This window comes from Hordeum vulgare, chromosome 4H, assembly GCF_904849725.1.
Source record: "Hordeum vulgare subsp. vulgare chromosome 4H, MorexV3_pseudomolecules_assembly, whole genome shotgun sequence".
NCBI lineage: Eukaryota > Viridiplantae > Streptophyta > Magnoliopsida > Poales > Poaceae > Hordeum > Hordeum vulgare.
Genome location: NC_058521.1, coordinates 152,241,310 through 152,262,937, shown reverse-complemented (window position 1 = coordinate 152,262,937; position 21,628 = coordinate 152,241,310).

Sequence of the window (21,628 nt, the reverse complement as noted above, 5' to 3'; positions counted from 1 at the left end):
TTTTAATATAACAACATTTTTTACAGTATTCACAATGCAGAGAACCAGTTTGGCTACGCCACATATTGTTGTAAAATTTACCAGCTAGCCGTTGATGGTGCATGCATTTGTAGCTAGCTAGCTAGCCGTTGCTAGCGGTCAATGCGCATATCGAGCTACGTAGTTGGCTAGATCTTGCCCGTAGCGTGCATAGAATAGAACCATCCACAAGCAGACTCCACTTTACATGTTAAGCAGAAGGGCACCCACAACAAGGCGTCGGCGAGCTAGCATAGACGGAGTGATTTCGCCTTCTTCCGCATCACCGTCGGAACACGTCGAAGCTGCACGTGGAGGTGCCGAAATACCTCTCTGTCATCGAGCGAGTACACATGAAGAAGACAACGATGTCTCACCCCTTCTTTTCGCCTTCTCTGTTTTTTAAAAAAGGTTTGGGGTTCTTTTTTTTATGCAGAGAAAAAACCACAGTTTTTCCAATACTGCAGTTTTAAAATCACAATTCTTATAGGCAACCAAACACCTCATTGTAAATAAAACTATGATAATCTCAAAAACTGCAGTATTCTAAAAATACTTCAAAAATTCTTTGTTATCAAATAGGGCCTAAAAATAATATATGCATTTAGTTTAATTGTCTGCATTTTCTTTAATCTGTATGGGATATAAGAAAGATATAGTGTTTGATTGCCCCTTTTTTATGCGAAACATAAGGCAAGATATTTGGTCACATGCAATAATTGTTATCTGATAACATCTTTGGCGCGATAATGAAATTACCAACACACATCGACGTAAAAAATAACACATAACATAAATAGGGGCGAAGCCAGGATAAAAAGTTGTCAGGGTCAACACAAACAAGTACTCCCTCCGTCTCGGTGCATTAGGCATCTTATGAAAATAAAATAATCCCAAAACACGAAGTCACATTACAATAATACTAGTTGCATGCATATTAATTTGACTTCATCTATTAATTGAAGAACCAATGCATGTAACTTATACTGTATTCTTTTTGACTTTGAAGAGGTCTTCTAATTAATAGCACATTTTTAGTTGAGAAAGGAATAATGTGATTGGCTTCCTCTGTAATTTAGTTTCCTCTTCTATGCAATCTTTGTGTGCCTAAGTTGCAGTGCGTCTTCTAAGATGCCTAATGCACCGAGACGGAGGGAGTAGCATTAATGTATTCCTCAAAAACAAAAGTTGTAATAATATATGTCTATAAATTACTTTTAATAATTTTATATAAATTAAAAATATAGTTGCCAAGCTTTCTTGTTAGCTTACATGGGATGTGACTTCAGGCCTAATCTGAATTGCAATTCACTTGATTAGATTATCCACGTTTGTTGAGTATCGTGCTTAAATTGGAATTATACAATATATTAGAAAGTATTCTGACTTGTCTTGTACAACGAATAAATCATGTATTCATATCTATATGCCCACGAGGCTCAAGCAATGCAGCCAATAGTTTCACTGCAGTCTCTCTCTATAACTCTTTTAACATGGTATCAGCCTAATCAATCCAACCCTAGCCGCCGTCGCCGCTTTCGCTCCGCGCCGCCCTCGTACCTAGGATTCGTCCACCAGTCATGTTGACGGGATGCCATAGAGAGTCTTTTTCACGAGCCCTTGCTCCGGGTTTTCTCTCTCGTCGGTCGCTTTGATCGGCGTTTTCTTTTTGGTATTCCGATTTAAGATCGGTTTGCGTCGCGCGTCGCCGCTGTCGACCCCCTGCCTGTATCCCGACATTGGCGGGACCCGGCCTCTACAACGACTAGGCGGCCTCGCGTGATGCAGCGGCCCCTCACGGCCTTCGATCATGCGTCTTCTCGCATGTCACCCTGTGCCAATCGTTGCCGCCCTTCTCCGACCGGGACAACTGCATCACCACCCACCTCCGTCGCGATTGAACGGCCGCCCAGTCGTCTCCTCGCTGGCCCCGTCGTTGGCTTACTTGTTTGCCGGTTTCGGTCGCCGCGGGCTCGCTGGCTCCGGCCGCATCAGGCTCGCCAGTTATCGGCTATCGACTGCCTGGTCGACCGCGTCGGGCCGGCTGCTGGCCTCTATCGTTGTCGCCAGCTTCATCCCGGATGCCACCATTCTGCCTCCATCGAACGATGTCCCCGATCTCGCGCGTGATCGGATGATCACCCGTCTACCCGCGATCCACCTCATTTGTGCCATGCAATCGATCTGGTGTGTCAGTTGTGCGCGCCTCCGTATGTCTCATGAAGACTCTCTGGAGTACAACGCGCCCCTCCACCGATCAAGCATCGGGCTTCCGCTACGTCGCATCTCGGGCCGTAGTGCTACCACCCCGTGGTTTTCCCTATGGCTACACTGACTCGCACGTTGCTCCTATGTCACCCCTTTGGGCCGTTGAAAGTGCATGCAGTCCCCATTTGTGGTTTTGGTAATTGATGACAATCCCAATAGAATAATGTTTGCATTGAGTTATACATTTGAAGGAATGTTATATTTGCAATGAATGAGGAATATTGGATGAATTGAAGGATGTTTTTTCCATGAGGATGTGATACGTCTCCGTCGTATCTATAATTTTTGATTGTTTCATACCAATATTCTACAACTTTCATATACTTTTGGCAACTTTTTATACTATTTTTGGGACTAACATATTGATCGAGTGCCTAGTGTCAGTTCCTGTTTGTTGCATGTTATTTGTTTCGCAGATTATTCATACCAAACGAAGTCCAAACGCAATAAAAAACCTACGGGGATTTTTTTGGAATATTTATGATTTTTGAGAAGAAGAATCAACGTGAAACGATGCCCGAGGGGGTCACAAGCCCCCTAGCCTCGGCCTGGGAGTGGGGCCGCGCCTGGCAGGCTTGTGACCAATCCCTAATGCCATTGGTGCCCTTCTTCTGCCGCAAGAAAGATAATATCCGAAAGAAAACCGTGTTAAAATTTCAGCCCAATCGGAGTTACGGATCTCCGGGAATTTAAGAAACGGTGAAAGGCAGAATCTGGGAGCGCAGAAACAGAAGGACACACAGAGAGATCCAATCTCGGAGGGGTTCTCGCCCCTCCGCCGCCATGGAGACCATGGACCAGAGGGGAAACCCTTCTCCCATCTAGGGAGGAGGTCAAGGAAGAAGAAGAAGAAGGGGGCTCTCTCCTCCTCTCTCCCGGCAGCGCCGGAACGCCGCCCGGGACATCATCGTGTGACGGCGATCTACACCAACACCTCCGTCATCTTCACCAACACCTCCATCACGTTTCCCCATCTATATTCAGCGGCCCACTCTCCCGCAACCCGTTGTACCCTCTACTTGAACATGGTTCTTTATGCTTCATATTATTATCCAATGATGTGTTGCCATCCTATGATGTCTGAGTAGATTTTCGTTGTCCTATCGGTCTAGTAACGTAGTCAATTGCTTAGGGACAATTCCGCAACTCCTACCACCACTTTTACACACTCATTAAACTAACGTAATTGTTCCTTTACCTAACAGCCCCTAGTTTTTATTTACGTGTTCTTTATTATCTTGCAAGCCTATCCTATCACTCCTACAAAGTACTTCTAGTTTCATACTTGTTCTAGGTAAAGCGAACATAAAGTGTGTGTAGAGTTGTATCAGTGGTCGATAGAACTTGAGGGAATATTTGTCCTACCTTTAGCTCCTCGTTGGGTTCAACACTCTTACTTATCGAGAAAGGCTACAATTGATTCCCTATACTTGTGGGTTATCAGGATGCAAGAAGGAGCTCGAAGGAATTCTAAATGATTGTCATATATATTGTTATGCATGCATCAAGGATGAGCTCAATGATTGAATCAAATACACTAGTAGAAAATGGTCCATTTGTTCCGGTTCCAAAGGCCCATTAGCCCTGGTTCCGGAAACGGGACTAAAGGGTCGGGACTAAAGCCCAAAACCTTTAGTCCCTGTTCCATTACCAACCGGGACAGAAGGGCCTCCACGTGGCCTCTGCGGGGAGCCCAGGCTGGAGGGCCTATAACGGTTGGTAATACCAACCGAGACCAGGAGTTGGGTTTTTTTTTTGAATTGGGGGGTGTGTGTTAGGGGTTTTGGAGGGTTAATTGAGGGGTTTCATATTGTGTTAGCTAGCTAATAGAAAGAAGTGTCCTCTCTTTCTCCGTGATGTAGAAGTAACGACTTTAGCAAGTTATCCTCGGTCTCTTAGGTATTCTGGCGTACCGACCATTCATTTACGACATCTGGGCTAATGAACCCAACGTCGAAGATACATCCACACATGAATCTAATCTGCTTTCCTTCCCCCCCAGTGATATAATAACAAATCATGATCATAATAACAAATCATCATGATAATCATGATCAACATCATCATCATATTAATATAAAAACTCTTGCATCGTTATAGCTAATAATCATCATAGTCATTACCACCAACACTATTTAATCATCATTTTCGTCAATGAGACATCATATAACAAAAGTTGGTCACTAGTCATAATCACAACTCCTCCTCCTCATCATCATCAACTATAACACATTGTAGCACATAATAACACATTGTACCTTGGACCTACTCCTCTCTCATAGGACCTACTCTACCCTCTCTTAGGTAGAATATCATAAAACAAGATAGGCCCTAACTCTCCATTATGGAGAATGGAGATCATCTTGTCTCCCATTCTTGGCCTACGCACAATGTTGCTTCCAAGTAGCTCTCTATGATTGACCATACATTTTTTCCAATCTTTGATTGTCATTTCATCAGTTTTAGAAATTCGTATGCACAGGAGTGATGCAGATACCTAGGTTGACCTGGCCGTGCTGGCCGTATGCTCATAACATCAAAGCGACCTCTTGGAAACATCAGATGAGGCACACAATCTTGCAAGATTTTCTGTTGAAAAACATAGTATTAACTTTGTAGCCAGCAATGTAGTTTAATTTTACAAGAATTTATGCAAAAGATGCACGGATGTCGTAATAGTAGAAAATCTTACCATGCAATGTCCATGCATGTTACCGTAGTACACCACGTGTACTAGTGGCACGTATTGACCATAATGTGGGGGAGTTTGCTGATAGGTCTTGTAATTCTCAAGATCATTGATAAATGCGACAAGATGTTGTTTCTCCTTACAAGTTAATTCTGCTTCATCATTGTAGTAATAGGTTCTATCTACCATCTTCCGTATATTTTTTGAAGAACGAAAATAAGGTGTCAATGGAAATAAGTTGTCAACTATTTTTAAATAAACAATATAAATTACTTAATAAATACGGTTGAGAAACTCACATAATGGTAGAACTGGAGGCGTCTGCACATCGACCTAGATGTCGATATTACCTTCAATTTCATCTTCCGGACGAATATCAAAGGTGATATACATATTAGGCTCAAATGCATAAGTCTTGCATAGTGCTACCCAAGTTTTGCATTCAAAAAAGGAGTAGGTGTCTGCATTGTACAACTTCACGGCAAAAGTATAACCATGCTCGGTCCTCAAGTGAACTATCTTTACCTCCATAGTTTTTTCAGTACTGAAACCAATCTTATCCAAGACATAAATTCTTGCATGGCAGGGGATACACTAGTAGAATAGTAAAAAATAAAAAATATAAGTTGAAGCAAAAGAAGTCATGCTTAATTACGAAAAAGACTTATCGTTGTGACTTACTGTATCCACTTCGAAGTCCTCATCCAACATGATGTTGAAGCTCCTATCATCAACTAGGTGAGGCGTGTCGCACATGCCACGCTCGTCTTGGTAGTATTCGCACATAGTGAATTTCCTTTCGTCGTCACACATTTCCTATGTTCATAGTTGAAACTTTTAAAATCGATCAAAGGCAACTACGAGGAAACTTATATGACATATCACTATTAATTCTAAAACAGATCACTACTACTCAATATTGAACGTGTTGACTTTAGGTCTGTCGAGTCTTTCCTTCCTAAACACACACATCACAAGAACACTAAGACATCTCTATATTTAGAATGCATCATCCTCTACATACGCACTAGGAGGTGTTCCGTGCAATAACATACACACATCAAATAAATGACATATAACTCATCATCATCTTACTCATTTAACAACTCATGAAAGTCATAAAAGGAGCAACGACAAACGAAACATAACCGATATTATCACTAATACATCTCGAATATTATCATACAATATCACTAATAAAAACCCAGTTGACGTCACACGGTGCAGGTGGTGGCAACCCAAAGATAAGGAACCATCACCGGATCATAGCTCGGGTGATGTCCCTGGAGTACCTGCCAGGTATTGGAGAACCTTGCATCCAACGCAGCCATGTAGAGATAGACGTGCTCGTACTCCTCCCTGACACGGTGACGTACCACCTCCGTGGGGGCCAACTCCCTCGGCATCGATAATGGCCCACACGACCGCCATCAAAGAAGCTCCGGGTCAACGATGAGACTCGGATTCCTCACCAAGGTGCGCCCCCGGAAGGTAGCACCTCCTAGTGCCAGCCTGGCGGAGCCCAATCCCGGACATGGAACCTATCAAGCAGGCTCTCGCTAACCACTCGACGACGAGGATGCGGGCCGGGCATCGTCGACGTCGAGACAAATTCCTGTGAGAAAATTTTCTTGTTGTTTAATGTTTTACTTTCTAGTTATCATTTATACAATAATAATCTCATTTGAATTTAGCTAGCGCCCACTACTTATCAACATGCAAGTATGACACCAAATATACAATAATAAAACACAATATATATATTTTGCAAATATTTCCGCAACAACATTCGGGGCTTGAGCAAATATTTTGCAAATATACAAGAATCATATCCTAGCAAGAACCCTAGGCATGGGGATGTCTCACCAAAGGTTTGGGTTGATGTCGGGGTTGAGGTCGGGGTCGAGGCCGGGCTCGGGGCGGGGGCGGCGACGACAACGGGCTCGGGGGCGGCGACGACGACGGGCTCGGGGCGGGGCGGGGACGACGACGGGCTTGGGGGCGGGACGACGACGGGATCGGGGGTGGCGACGACGATGGGCTCGGGGGCGGTGACGATGATAGGCTTGGGGCAGGGGCGATGACGGCGACGGGCTCGGGGGTGGCGACAACGATGGGCTCGGGGGCGGCGACGATGACGACGGGCTCGAGGACGGTGGCGACGAGGAGGAGGAATGAATCGGCGCGGCAGCGCGGGGAAAATGGGAGAGGTTGGGGAAAAAATCGATAACTCCTGCCTTATATGCGAAAACCTGTTGTCCCGGTTAGATCCACAAACCGGGACTAAAGGTCAATTTTCAGCAGCCTAACGTGTGGGAAGAATTGACCTTTAGTCCCGGTTTGTGCCGCAAACCGACACTAAAGGGAGTCTTTGGTCCCGGTTTGTTCCACCAATCGACACAAAAGGATGTCTTTGGTCCCGGTTGGTGCCACAAACCGACACGAATGGCCTGTGCGTGCCACGACCGAGGTGCTTGGTGAAGAACCACCAAAAACAAGATCTATTCTTCACATGATTCGGCGAAACTCTAGCGCCGCCAACCCTATATAATATCCTCCCCACACACGTCGCCAACTTTCCCCCGCCCACAGCCTCCAACCCCTCCCCAAACCCGAAACCCACCGGCTGCGGCGCAACGCATGGAGAGGAGAACGAAGATGGTGAAGTTCCTGAAGCCGGGCAAGGCGGTGATCCTGCTGCAGGGCAGGTATGTCGGGAAGAAGGTGGTGATCGTGCGCGCGTTCGAGGAGGGCACCCGCGACCGCCCCTACAGGCACCGCCTGGTCACCGGCCTGGCCAAATACCTGAAGAAGGTGATCCGCAAGGACTCGACCAAGAAGGCGGCCAAGAAGTCCCGCGTCAAGGTCTTCCTCAAGCTCATCAACTTCACCCACCTCAAGCCCACCCGCTACACCCTCGACGTCGACCTCAAGGAGGTGGTCTCCGGCGCCCCCAACTCCCTCACCACCAAGGACAAGAAGCTCACCACCGCCAAGTCCGCCAAGGCCAAGCTCGAGGAGAGGTTCAAGATCGGCAAGAACATGTGGTTCTTCACCAAGCTCCGAATGATTCGACATGATTCAAGAAATTCGAACAAGATCTATTCTTCACATGATTCGACATGCTTCCACATGATTCAAGAAATTCCAACAAGATCTATTCTTCACATGATTCGACATGATTTGACATGATTCAAGAAATTCCAACAAGATCTATTCTTCACATGACTCGACATGATTCAAGAAATGCCAACAAGATCTATTCTTCACATGATTCGACATGATTCAAGAAATGCCACAACAAGATCTATTCTTCACATGATTCGACATGATTCGACATGATTCAAGAAATTCCAACAAGATCTATTCTTCACATGATTCGACATGATTCCACATGATTCAACATGATTCAAGAAATTCCAACAAGATCTATTCTTCACATGATTCGACATGATTCAAGAAATTCCAACAAGATCTATTCTTCACATGATTTGACATGATTCCACATGATTCAAGAAATTCCAACAAGATCTATTCTTCACATGATTCGACATGATTCAAGAAATGCCAACAAGATCTATTCCTCACATGATTCGACATGATTCCACATGATTCAAGAAATTCCAACAAGATCTATTCTTCACATGATTCGACACATGAAACATAACATCTCATATAGATCCACACTAAAAACAAAGTCTTCATGGGCAGTACCAAAACAGGACATCTTAAGCACTTATTTGAACTCCAGACTTTTTGTGTGTTCAAAATGAACCATTCAAGGCCACATCATCAATTTTCAGCACTTTCTGACTTCATTTGGTATTTTTCATGCTTTTACTGATTTTTTGGAGCTAAATGACCCAGAAATTAAAAAGCACTACAAATGAACTCTTAATACGTTCAAAGTTGGCATGGTATCACCATTTCACCCACATAGCATGTGCTAAAAAGTTGAGAGGGTTTTCGCGAAAATTGGATGCACTTCGTATACAAATCGGACAATATCTTTAGAAATATGAGGGTTTCATACGAAAACTCATCTGTTACAAAAGACATTTCATTTTTTCGAACTTATTTGAACTCCGACTTTTTGTGTGTTCAAAATGAACCATTGAAGGCCACATCATCAATTTTCAACACTTTCTGACTTCATTTGGTATTTTTCATGCTTTTACTGATTTGTTGGAGCTAAATGACCTAAAATTGAGAAGCACTACAAATGAACTCTTAATAGGTTGAAAGTTGGCATGGTATCATCATTTCACCGACAATGCATGTGCTGAAAAGTTGAGTGGGTTGCCGCAAAAACTGGATGGACTTTGTGTACAAATCGGACAATCTCTTTCGAAGTATGAGGGTTTCATACGAAAAACTCATCTGTTACAAAAGCCATTTCATTTTTTCAAACTTATTCGAACTCCACACTTTTCGTGTGTTCAAAATGAACCATTCAAGGCCACATCATCAATTTTCAACACTATCTGAATTCATTTGGTATCTTTCATGCTTTTACTGACTTTCTGGAGCTAAATGACCCATAAATTGAAAAACACTACAAATGAACTCTTCATATGCTGAAAGTTGGCACTGTATCTTCATTTCATCCACATAGCATGTGCTAAAAAGTTGAGAGGGTTGCCGCAAAAATTGGATGCACTTCGTGTACAAGTCAGACAATCTCTTTCGAAGTATGAGTGTTTCATACGAAAACTCATCTGTTACAAAAGGCATTTCATTTTTTCAAACTTATTTGAACTCCAGACTTTTTGTGTGTTCAAAATGATGTTGGAAATATGCCCTAGAGGCAATGATAAATAGTTATTATTATATTTCCTGTTACAAAGATAATCGTTTATTATCCATGCTATAATTGTATTGAATGAAAACATAGATACATGTGTGGATACATAGATAAAACAATGTCCCTAGCAAGCCTCTAGTTGGCTAGCCAGTTGATCAATGATAGTCAAGGTTTTCTGACTATATGCAAGTGTTGTCACTTGATAACTGGATCACATCATTAGGAGAATCATGTGATGGACTAGACCCAAACTATGAACGTAGCATATTGATCGTGTCGTTTTATTGCTATTGTTTTGTGCATGTCAAGTATATATTCCTATGATCATGAGATCATATAAATCACTGGCACCGGAGGAATACCTTGTGTGCATCAAATGTCACAACGTAATTGGGTGACTATAAAGGTGTTCTACAGGTATCTCCGAAGGTGTCCGTTGTGTTAGTATGGATCAACACTGGGATTTGTCACTCCGCGTGATGGAGAGGTATCTCGGGGCCAACTCAGTAATACAACATCACACACTAGCCTTGCAAGCAATGTGAGTAAGTGTAAGTCACGGGATCTTGTATTACGGAACGTGTAAAGAGACTTCCGAGTAACGAGATTGAAATAGGTATGCGGATACCGACGATCAAATCTCGGGCAAGTAACATACCGAAGGACAAAGGGAATGACATACAAGATTATATGAATCCTTGGCACTGAGGTTCAACCGATAAGATCTTTGGAGAATATGTAGGATCCAATATGGGCATCCAGGTCCCGCTATTGGATATTGACCGAGGAGTGTCTCGGGTCATGTCTACATAGTTCTCGAACCGGCAGGGTGTGCACACTTAAGGTTTGATGATGTTTTAGTATAGTTGAGTTATATGTGTGGTTACCGAATGTTGTTAGGAGTCCCGGATGAGATCACGAACAGCACGAGGGTTTCCAGAAGGGTCCGGAACTGAAGATTGATATATAGGATGGTTTCATTTGGTCACCGAAAAGTTTCACGCAATTCCGGTAGTGTACCGGGAGTGACGAATGGGTTCCGGATGTTCACCGGGAGGGGCCCACCCACCCGGGAATGAGCCCAAGGCCCTAGGGTGGCGCCACAAGTCCTTATTAGGCTGGTGGAGTCAGCCCAAGAGGGCTATGGCGCCGCATAAGAAAATACCAAAACAAAAGAAGGAAAAAAAGGAAAGAGGAAAGTGGGAAGGAAGAGGAGGACTCTGAGGAGTCCTCCTCCTGGTGGCCGGCGCACCTTGAGGCCTTGTGCCTCAAGGCGAGCCCCTCCCCCTCCTTCTATATATAGTGGTGGTTTAGGGCTTTTTGAGACACAACTTTGCCACGTGCAACTCTAGCCTATTCCACATAGTTTTACCTCTAGATCGGATTTCTACGGAGCTCCGTCACGCTGTCGGACAACTCATCTACTTCTCCGCCTTGCTTACTGGATCAAGAAGGCTGAGATCATCATCGAGCTGTACGTGTGCTGAACGCGGAAGTGCCGACTGTTCGGCGCTAGATCGGAACGAATCGTGGGACGGATCGCGGGATGGTTCGTGGGAAGGTTCGAGGGACGTGAAGACGTTCCACTACATCAACCGCGTTTCTTAACACTTCCCGCTGAGTGATCTACACAGGTACATAGATCTAATCTCCACTCGTAGATGGACATCACCATGATTGGTCTTCATGGGCGTAGGAATTTTTTTGTTTCCCATCCAACGTTCCCCAACAGTGGCATCATGAGCTAGGTTCATGCGTAGATGTTATCTCGAGTAGAACACAAAAGGTTTTGTGGACGGTGATGTTCAATTTGTTGCCCTCCTTAGTCTTTTCTCGATTCGGCGATATTGTTGGATTGAAGCGGCCCGAACCGACATAACTCGTACGCTTATGAGAGACTGGTTTCATCGATTGACATGCAACCTCGTTGCATAAAGATGACTGGTGGGTGCCTATTTCTTCAACTTTAGTTGAATTGGTTTTGACCCAGGCAGTCCTTGGAGAGCTTAAATAGCAATTTGCACATCTCCGTTGTGGTTTTTGCATAAGTAAGATGCGATTATAATAGATACCCATAGCAGCCACGTAAAACATGCAACAAAAAATTAGAGGACGTCTAACTTGTTTTTTCAGGGTATGCTTGTGATATGATATGGCCAATGACATGATGTGATATATTGGATGTATGAGATGATTATGTTGTAATAGTTAATATCGACTTGCACGTTGATGCTACGGCATCCGTCAGGAGCCATAGGGTTGTCTTTAAATCAACATTTGTGTTTGCAGATGCGTTTACTATATTGCTCCTCGATGGCGACACATTGATGGAGATCATGATGATGGAGATCATGGTGTGGTGCTGGTGACAAGAAGATCATCTCGGTGCTTTGGTGATGGAGATCAGGAAGCACAAGATGATGGCCATATCATGTCACTTATGAATTTCATGTGATGTTAATCCTTTTATGCACCTTATTTTTCTTAGAACGACAGTTGCATTATAAGGTGATCTCTCACTCAAATTTCAAGACGAAATTGTGTTCTCCCCGAGTGTGCACCGTTGCGACAGTTCATCGTTTCGAGACACCACGTGATGATCGGGTGTGATAGACTCAACGTTCACATACAACGGGTGCAAAACAGTTGCACACGCGGAACACTCGGTTTAAACTTGACGAGCCTAGCATGTGCAGACATGGCCTCGGAACACAAGAGACCGAAAGGTCGAGCATGAATCGTATAGTTGATATGATTAGCATAGAGATGCTTACGAGTGAAACTATTCTCAACTCAGGTGATGATCGGACTTGAGTTAGTGAATTTGGATCATGTACCACTCAAATGACTAGAGAGATGTACTTTTTGAGTGGGAGTTTATTAGTAATTTGATTAATTAAACTCTAGTTATCTTAAACATAGTCTAGGTCCACTTTGCAATATTTGTGTTGTAGATCAATGGCTCACGGAAATGTCACCCTGAATTTTAATACGTTCCTAGAGAAAGCTAAGTTGAAAGATGATGGAAGCAACTTTGTAGACTGGGCTCGTAATCTTAAGTTGCTCCTGCAAGCTGGGAAGAAGGATTATGTCCTTAATGCTGCGCTAGGAGATGAACCACCCGCTACGGCTGACCAAGATGTTAAGAATGCCTAGTTAACACGTAAGGAGGACTACTAAGTAGTTCAATGTGCAGTCTTGTATGGCTTAGAGTCGGGACTTCAACGTCCCTTTGAGCGTCATGAAGCATATGAGATGTTCCACGAGTTGAAGTTTATCTTTCAGAAGAACGCCCGGATCAACAGGTATGAGACCTCCGATAAATTCTATGCTTGCAAGATGGAGGAGAATTCGTGTGTCAGTGAACATGTGCTCAAAATGTCTGGGTACTCAAACCGTCTAGCTGAGCTGGGGATTGAACTCCCGCAAGAGGCTATCACTGACAGAATTCTTCAGTCACTGCCACCAAGCTACAAGAGCTTTGTGTTGAACTATAACATGCAAGGGATGAACAAGTCACCCGGCGAGTTATTCGCGATGCTGAAAGTCGCAGAGTCAGAACTCCGGAAAGAGCATCAAGTGTTGATGGTCAATAAGACCACTAGTTTCAAGAGAAACGACAAAGGCAAGAAGGGTAACTCCAAAAAGAGCGGCAAGCTTGATGCCAATCTGAGAAGAAACCCAAGGCTGGGCCTAAGCCTGAAACAGAGTGTTATTATTGCAAGGGACTGGGTCACTCGAAGCGCAACTGCCCCAAGTATTTGGTTGATAAGAAGGCGGCCAAGGAAAAGTCAGGTATATTCGATATACATGTTATTGATGTGTACTTAACCAGTTCTCGTAGTAGTGCATGGGTATTCGATACCGTTTCTGTTGCTCATATTTGCAACTCAAAACAGGAACTGCGGAATAAACGAAGGCTGGCGAAGGATGAAGTGACGATGCGCGTAGGAAATGGTTCGAAGGTTGATGCAATCGCCGTCGGCACAGTTTCACTTCAATTACCATCAGGATTAGTTATGAACTTAAATAGTTGTTATTTAGTGCGTGCGTTAAGCATGAACATTATATCTAGATCTTGTTTATTGCGAGACGGTTACTTGTTTAAGTCAGAGAATAATGGTTGTTCTATTTATATGAGTAATATCTTTTATGGTCATGCACCCAATGTGAGAGGATTGTTCATATTATATCTTGATAACGATGATACACATATACATAACATTGAGACCAAAAGAATTATAGTTAACAATGATAGCGCCATGTTTTTGTGGCACTGCTGCTTAGGTCATATTGGTGTAAAGCGCATGAAGAAACTCCATTCCGATGGACTTTTGGAGTCACTTGCCTTTGAATAACTTGACACGTGCGAACCATGCCTCATGGGCAAGATGACTAAGACTTCGTTCTCCGGAATAATGGAGCATGCAAGTGACTTGTTGGAAATCATACATACCGATGTGTGCGGTCCGATGAGTGTGGAGGCGCGCGGCGGATCTCGTTATTTTCTCACTTCCACTGATGATTTGAGTAGGTATGGATATATCTACTTGATGAAGCACAAGTCTGAAATGTTTGAGAAGTTCAAGCAATTTTAGAGTGAAGTTGAAAATCATCGTAACAAGAAGATGAAGTTCCTACGGTCTGATCGTGGGGGTGAATATCTGAGTTTCGAGTTTGGTGCTCACTTAATACAATGTGGAGTTGTTTCACAGTTGACACCGCCTGGAACACCACAGTGTAATGGTGTGTCCGAATGTCGTAATCGTACTTTGTTAGAAATGGTGCGATCTATGATGTCTCTTACCGATTTTCTGTTCTCGTTTTAGGGTTATGAATTAGAGACAACTGCACTCACTTTAAATAGGGCACCATCAAAATCTGTTGAGACGACACCATACGAACTTTGGTATGGCAAAATACCGAAGTTGTCGTTTCTCAAAGTTTGGGGATGTGATGCTTATGTCAAAAAGATTCAGCCTGAAAACTGGAACCCAAAGCAGAAAAGTGTGTCTTCATAGGTTACCCAAAGGAGACAGTTGGGTACACCTTCTATCTCAAATCCGAGGGCAAAGTGTTTGTTGCTAAAAACAAAGCTTTTCTTGAGAAGGAGTTTCTCCCGAAAGAATTGAGTGGGAGGAAGATAGAGCTTGATGAGGTTGTCGAACCTCTAGTCCCTCTAGATAGTGGCGCAGGGCAAGGGGAAACCCCTGTCGTTGCGATGCCGGTTGAGGAGGAAGTTGTTGATGATGATCATGAAACTTCAGATCAAGTTCGTATCGGACCTCGCAGGTCGACAAGATCACATACTGCTCCTGAGAGGTACGGTAATCCTGTCTTATCAATCATGTTGTTAGACAACATTGAACCTACGAATTATGAAGAAGCAATGGTGGGGCCGGATTCCAACAAATGTTTGGATGCGATGAAGTCCGAGATAGGATCTATGTACAAAAACAAAATGTGGACTTTGGAAGTACTACCCGAAGGCCGCAAGGCTATTCAGAACAAATGGATCTTTAAGAAGAAGACAGACGCGGACGGTAATGTCACCGTTTATAAAGCTCAATTGTGGCAAAGGGTTTTTCACAAGTTCAAGGAGTTGACTACGATGAGACATTCTCACCGGTAGCGATGCTTAAGTCCGTCCGAATCATGTTAGCAATAGATGCATTTTTCAATTATGAAATCTGGCAGATGGATGTCAAAACGGCGTTCCTTAACGGTTTTCTTAAGGAAGAACTGAATATGATGCAACCCAAAGGTTTTGTCGATCGAAAGAATGCTAAGAAAGTATGCAAGCTCCAGCGATCCATTTATGGACTGGTGCAAGCATCTCGGAGTTGGAATAAGCGCTTTGATGCGGTGATCAAAGCATTTGGGTTTATACAAGTGGTTGGAGAATCTTGTATTTACAAGAAAGTGAGTGGGAGATGTGTGGCGTTTCTAATATTATATGTGGACGACATATTGCTGATTGGAAACAACGTGGAGTTTATGGAGAGCGTAAAGGATTATTTGAATAAAAGTTTCTCTATGAAGGACCTAGGAGAAGCTGCTTACATTCTTGGCATTAAGATCTATAGGGATAGATCGAGACGCCTGATAGGACTTTTACAAAGCACATACCTTGATAAAGTTTTGAAGAAGTTCAAAATGGAACAGTCCAAGAAAGGGTTCTTGCCACTGTTACAATGTATAAAATTGAGTAAGACTCAGTGCCCAGCAACTGCGGAGGATAGACAACAAATGAGTTCCGTCCCGTATGCTCCAGGCATAGGTTCTATCATGTATGCAATGTTGTGCACTAGACCAGACGTCATCTTGGCCATAAGTATGGCAGGCAGGTTTCAGAGTAATCCAGGAGTGGATCACTAGACGGCGGTCAAGAATATTCTGAAGTCCCTGAAAAGGACTAAGGAAATGTTTCTCGTTTATGGAGGTGACAAATAGCTCGTCGTACAGGGTTACGTCGACGCAAGCTTTGACACTGATCCGGATGACTCTAAGTCGCAAACCGGATACGTATTTATTCTTAATGGGGGTGCGGTAAGCTGGTGCAGTTCCAAGCAAAGCGTCGTAGCCGATTCTACGTGTGAAGCAGAGTACATGGCTGCCTCGGAAGCAGCTAAGGAGGGTGTCTGGATGAAGCAGTTCATGACGGATCTGGGAGTTGTGCCGTGCGCACTAAATCCAATAACTCTGTTCTGTGACAACACTGGTGGCATTTCCTTAGCAAAGGAACCAAGGTTTCACAAGAAGACCAGACACATCAAACGACGCATCAACCTCATCCACGACTACATCGAAGGAGAGGACGTGAATATTTGCAAAGTGCACACAGATCTGAATGTAGCAGACTCGCTGACTAAACCTCTTCCACGTGCAAAACATGATCAACACCAGAATTGTATCGGTGTTAGATTTATTACAATGTAAATCACATGGCGATGAGAGGACTAGATTATTGACTCCAGTGCAAGTGGGAGACTGTTGGAAATATATCCTAGAGGCAATGATAAATAGTTATTATTATATTTCCTGTTACAAAGATAAACGTTTATTATCCATGCTATATTTTTATAGAATGAAAACATAGATACATGTGTGGATACATAGACAAAACAATGTCCCTAGCAAGCCTCTAGTTGGCTAGCCAGTTGATCAATGATATTCAAGGTTTTCTGACTATATGCAAGGGTTATCACTTGATAACTAGATCACATCATTAGGATAATCATGTTATGGACTAGACCCAAACTATGAACATAGCATATTGATCGTGTCGTTTTATTGCTTTTGTTTTCTGCGTGCCAAGTATTTATTCCAATGACCATGACATCATATAACTCACTAGCATCGGAGGAATACCTTGTGTGCATCAAACATTGCAATGTAACTCGGTGACTATAAAGGTGTTCTATAGGTATCTCCAAAGGTGTCCGTTGAGTTAGTATGAATCAAGACTGGGATTTGTCACTCCGTGTGACGGAATGATATCTCGGGGCCCACTCGGTAATGAAACATCACACACAAGCCTTGCAAGCAATGTGACTAAGTGTAAGTCACGGGATCTTGTATTACGGAACGAGTAAAGAGACTTGCCGTTGACGAGATTGAAATATGTATGCGGATACCGAAGATCAAATCTCGGGCAAGTAACATACCAAAGGACAAAGGGAATGCCATACGGGATTATATGAATCGTTGGCACTGAGGTTCAACCGATAAGATCTTCAGAAAATATGTAGGAACCAATATGGGCATCCAGGTCCCGCTATTGGATATTGACCGAGGAGTGTGTCGGGTCATGTCTACATAGTTCTCGAACCCGCAGGGTCTGCACACTTAGGATTCGATTATGTTTTAGTATAGTTGAGTTATATGTGTGGTTATCGAATGTTGTTAGGAGTCCCGAGTGAGATTACGGACGTCACGAGGGTTTCCGGAATGGTTCGGAAATGAAGATTGATATATAGGATGGTTTCATTTGGTCACCGGAAAGTTTTGGGAAATTCCGGCAGTGTACCGGGAGTGACGAATGGGTTTCGAGTGTTCACCGGGAGGGGCCCACCCACCCGAGAGTGAGCCCAGGGCCCTAGGGTGGCGCCACAAGTCCTTATTGGGATGGTGGAGTCATCCCAACATGGCTATGGCGCCACATAAGAAAATACCAAAAGAACAGAAGAAAAAAAAAGGAAAGAGGGAGGTGGGAAGGAAGAGGAGGACTCCTCGTTCCCAAACCAAATTGGAGGAGGAGTCCTCCTCCTCCTGGCGGCCGGTGCACCTTGAGGCCTTGTGCCTCAAGGCTAGCCCCTCCCCCTCCTCCTATATATAGTGGTGGCTTAGGGCTTTTAGAGACACAACTTTGCGAGGTGCAACTCTAGCCTATTCCACATAGTTTTACCTCTAGATCGGATTTCTGCGGAGCTCGGGCGAAGCCCTGCAGGAGTAGATCATCACCACCACCGGAGCGCTGCCACGCTGCCAGAGAACTCATCTACTTCTCCGCCTTGCTTGCTGGATCAAGAAGGTCGAGATGATCGTTGAGCTGTACGTGTGCTGAACGCGGAGGTGCCGACCATTCGGCGCTAGATCGGAACGGATCGTGGGACGGATCGCGGGACGGTTCGTGGGACGGTTTGAGGGACGTGAAGACGTTCCACTACATAAACCACGTTTCTTAACAATTCCCGCTGAGCGATCTACAAGGGTACGTAGATCTAATCTCCACTTGTAGATGGACATCACCATGATAGGTCTTAGTGTGTGTAGGAAATTTTTTGTTTCCCATGCAACGTTCCCCAACAAATGAACCAATCAAGGCCACATCATCAATTTTCAACACTTTCTGACTTCATTTGGTATTTTTCATGGTTTTACTGATTTTTGGGAGCTAAATGACCCTGAAATTGGAAAGCACTACAAATGAACTCTTAATAGGTTGAAATTTGGCATGGTATCATCATTTCTCCCACATAGCATGTGCTAAAAAGTTGAGAGGGTTGCCGCAAAAATTGGATGCACTTCCTGTACAAATCGGACAATCTCTTTCGAAGTATGAGGGTTTCATAGGAAAAATCATCTGTTACAAAAGGCATTTCATTTTTTCGAACTTATTTCATTTTTTGCACATGGGTGCGTGTATTAAAAACCATTACAACATATCATGAATAGAGAAGTGACGAAATTAATAGAAATTCATCATCACATTAAAGCCAAAGTACAGTAGTGACCAAAATAAATACATAACGTTCTTACATAGTTCTCATTATTGGACAACATATAGCTCTCTAGAGCATCTAATTATAACATACATTGTGACTACTAAATTTAAATGCAACAACAAATGCGATCATAACTGCAACTAAGGTACAAATTGATCCAACAACATAATGATACCAAGCCTAAGTATGAATGGCATATTTTCTAATGTTTCTAATCTTCAAGCGCATTGCATTCATCTTGATCTTGTGATCGTCACGCACATCGGCAACATCCAACTCCAATATAATCTTCTCCTCTTCAACTTTTTGTAATTTTTCTTTCAAGTAACTGTTTTCTTTTTCAACCAAATTTAACTTCTCGGCAAGAATTTGTATGCCGGTTCGAATTTCCCGTTCACATGCCTCCTAGATTAAAAATCCTGTCATGTTGGTCGGCATAATTGTCATAAACACTAAATAAAACAAATAGTTATAAAATATAATATACACCACATCCGAATCATAGACAGGACGAAGGCCGTCGGAGGTGGATACCAAAACCATCGCACTATATAATAACAAACAATAATAGAAGTAAGAAAATTACACAAGTATCTATCTAAATCATACAAGTAAGAACTTTTTTCTTTTAGAAAGAAGACAAGAAGAAGAGACTAACCATGGTGGTGCTGACGCCGCGATGGGCGGGGGCTATCGACGGCGCTGAGGACGGGGACGGGACTCGGACGGACCGCAAAACATACACAAAACTAGAGGAAAATGGAGGTTGGACAAGGAGCTTAGAGAGGAGAAAGCTTAAGTGTGGCTTGGGCATTTCATCAAACACCTTATGTGCATAGGAGGTGAGCTAGAGCACCACAAAGCTCTCCCACGGCCGGCCAAAAAAAACCAGAGCGGTCGGGGGGGGGGGGGGGGGTATATATAGGCCAAGCATTGGTCCCGGTTTGTGGACGGAATTGAGACTAAAGTTCAACATAGGGTCCCGGTTCCAGCCAAAAACCGGGACTAATGGTTGTGGGCCAGGAGTGAGGCACATTGGTCCCGGTTCGTGTTTGGAAATGGGACCAAAGGGGCGAGACAAACCGGGACCAATGGCCCACGAGGCCCGGCCGGCGCCCTGGCCTCACGAACCGGGACCGATGCCCCCATGGGTCTCGGTTCGTAAGTGATCTATGTGGATTTCATTGAGGATCCGAGACATTCTCATGCTTTTAGTTGCAGTTTGAACCATGATGGATCAATATCTTGCGAAAATAATTAAAGAGAAGAATTCTACATATGTCTTGAAAATAGGGTCAGGATGATCACATATGTTGAGTCATGGATGATTATGTCTTCAAGAAAGTAATTCAAGTGAATAATTCATTGTGCCTCCCAAGAGACTATGTTGGATCATGAAGACGAGCAAGTTATAACCAATATGAGACTCACGGAGAAACTTGATATGGTCATGGTGAATAGACATTGGTAATAATGTCTTGAAGTAATGAGGCATACTAAGAAATCAATAGTGCCTTCAAGAGATCAAGATTAATCATGGATCAAAGATAAATGTTGACCACGATGAATACCAAAGATTTAACTCAAAGTTGGTCATCACACAAGCGCAAATGATGTACCACATGGGATCTTGTGGTATGTGATACAGAGCATCCCACGGACATCACCATGGCAAGAGTCCCATTTCCATGTGACATGTGCTACTTCTACTTCAAACATACAAAGCTGAATCTTCTCCTTTACACGTGTCCACTTGTTCCCCGCGAGGATGGTATACTAGTTGACACTCCTCTCGTGTGCATACATAGGTATTGTCGAAGCTTCACGAATGACGAGGAGGAGTGCAAGTGCCAAGGAACAACTACACCATCCGTGAGGGAAGCTTGGAAGAGAAGGAAGAAGAATCAAGGACAAGTTCTGGAAGGCCCGGACCTTCCGGCCTGCCCGGAACCTTCGAACCCCGGACCTCCGGCCTTCCCGGAACTTCTGGCCTCCGACGACTAGAGCACCTCCCGAAGTGCGCCAACTCTCAGGAAACCCCGAAACCTTCCCGGACCTAGCCTTCAACTTTCGGCACCCAGGACTTCCGGCCCAGCCCGAAACTTCTTGCCTGCATGCGTGCAACCACTCAGGCCCGAGGCCCATGTATCCCTCTCCCCTCTCACTTACCCCTTCGTGCCTTGGACTATAAATAGACCTCCACCTCCTCCTTTCTAGGGTTAACTATGTATTGACAATTGATTGTTGAGCATTGCTCCTTCCTCTACCTCCTCCCATGGAGATTCCTCCATGTGAGAAGACCACATAGTGGATGTCAAGGCCCCTTGCGAAGGAAGTTCCCTAGTTGATTCAAGTCCCCATTTCCTCATGGGATTTGGGATGAACTCTACCATGTATCTTACTTTCGCTTTGTTTTTCATGTACCCTTGTGGATCTTGTGTGTGGGGAGTCTAGTGGATGTGTGATTGGTCTTGTTCTTGATTGTTTCCCTTGTGATTTCTCCTTGTTCTTCCCCGTGTTCTTCATGTTCTTGAGGAATCCCTCTCCAATTAATGAAAGATCGACACCCACGAGCGTGCCCCGTATCATATTGGTATCAAGAGTCAGGTTTCTCACGAAATT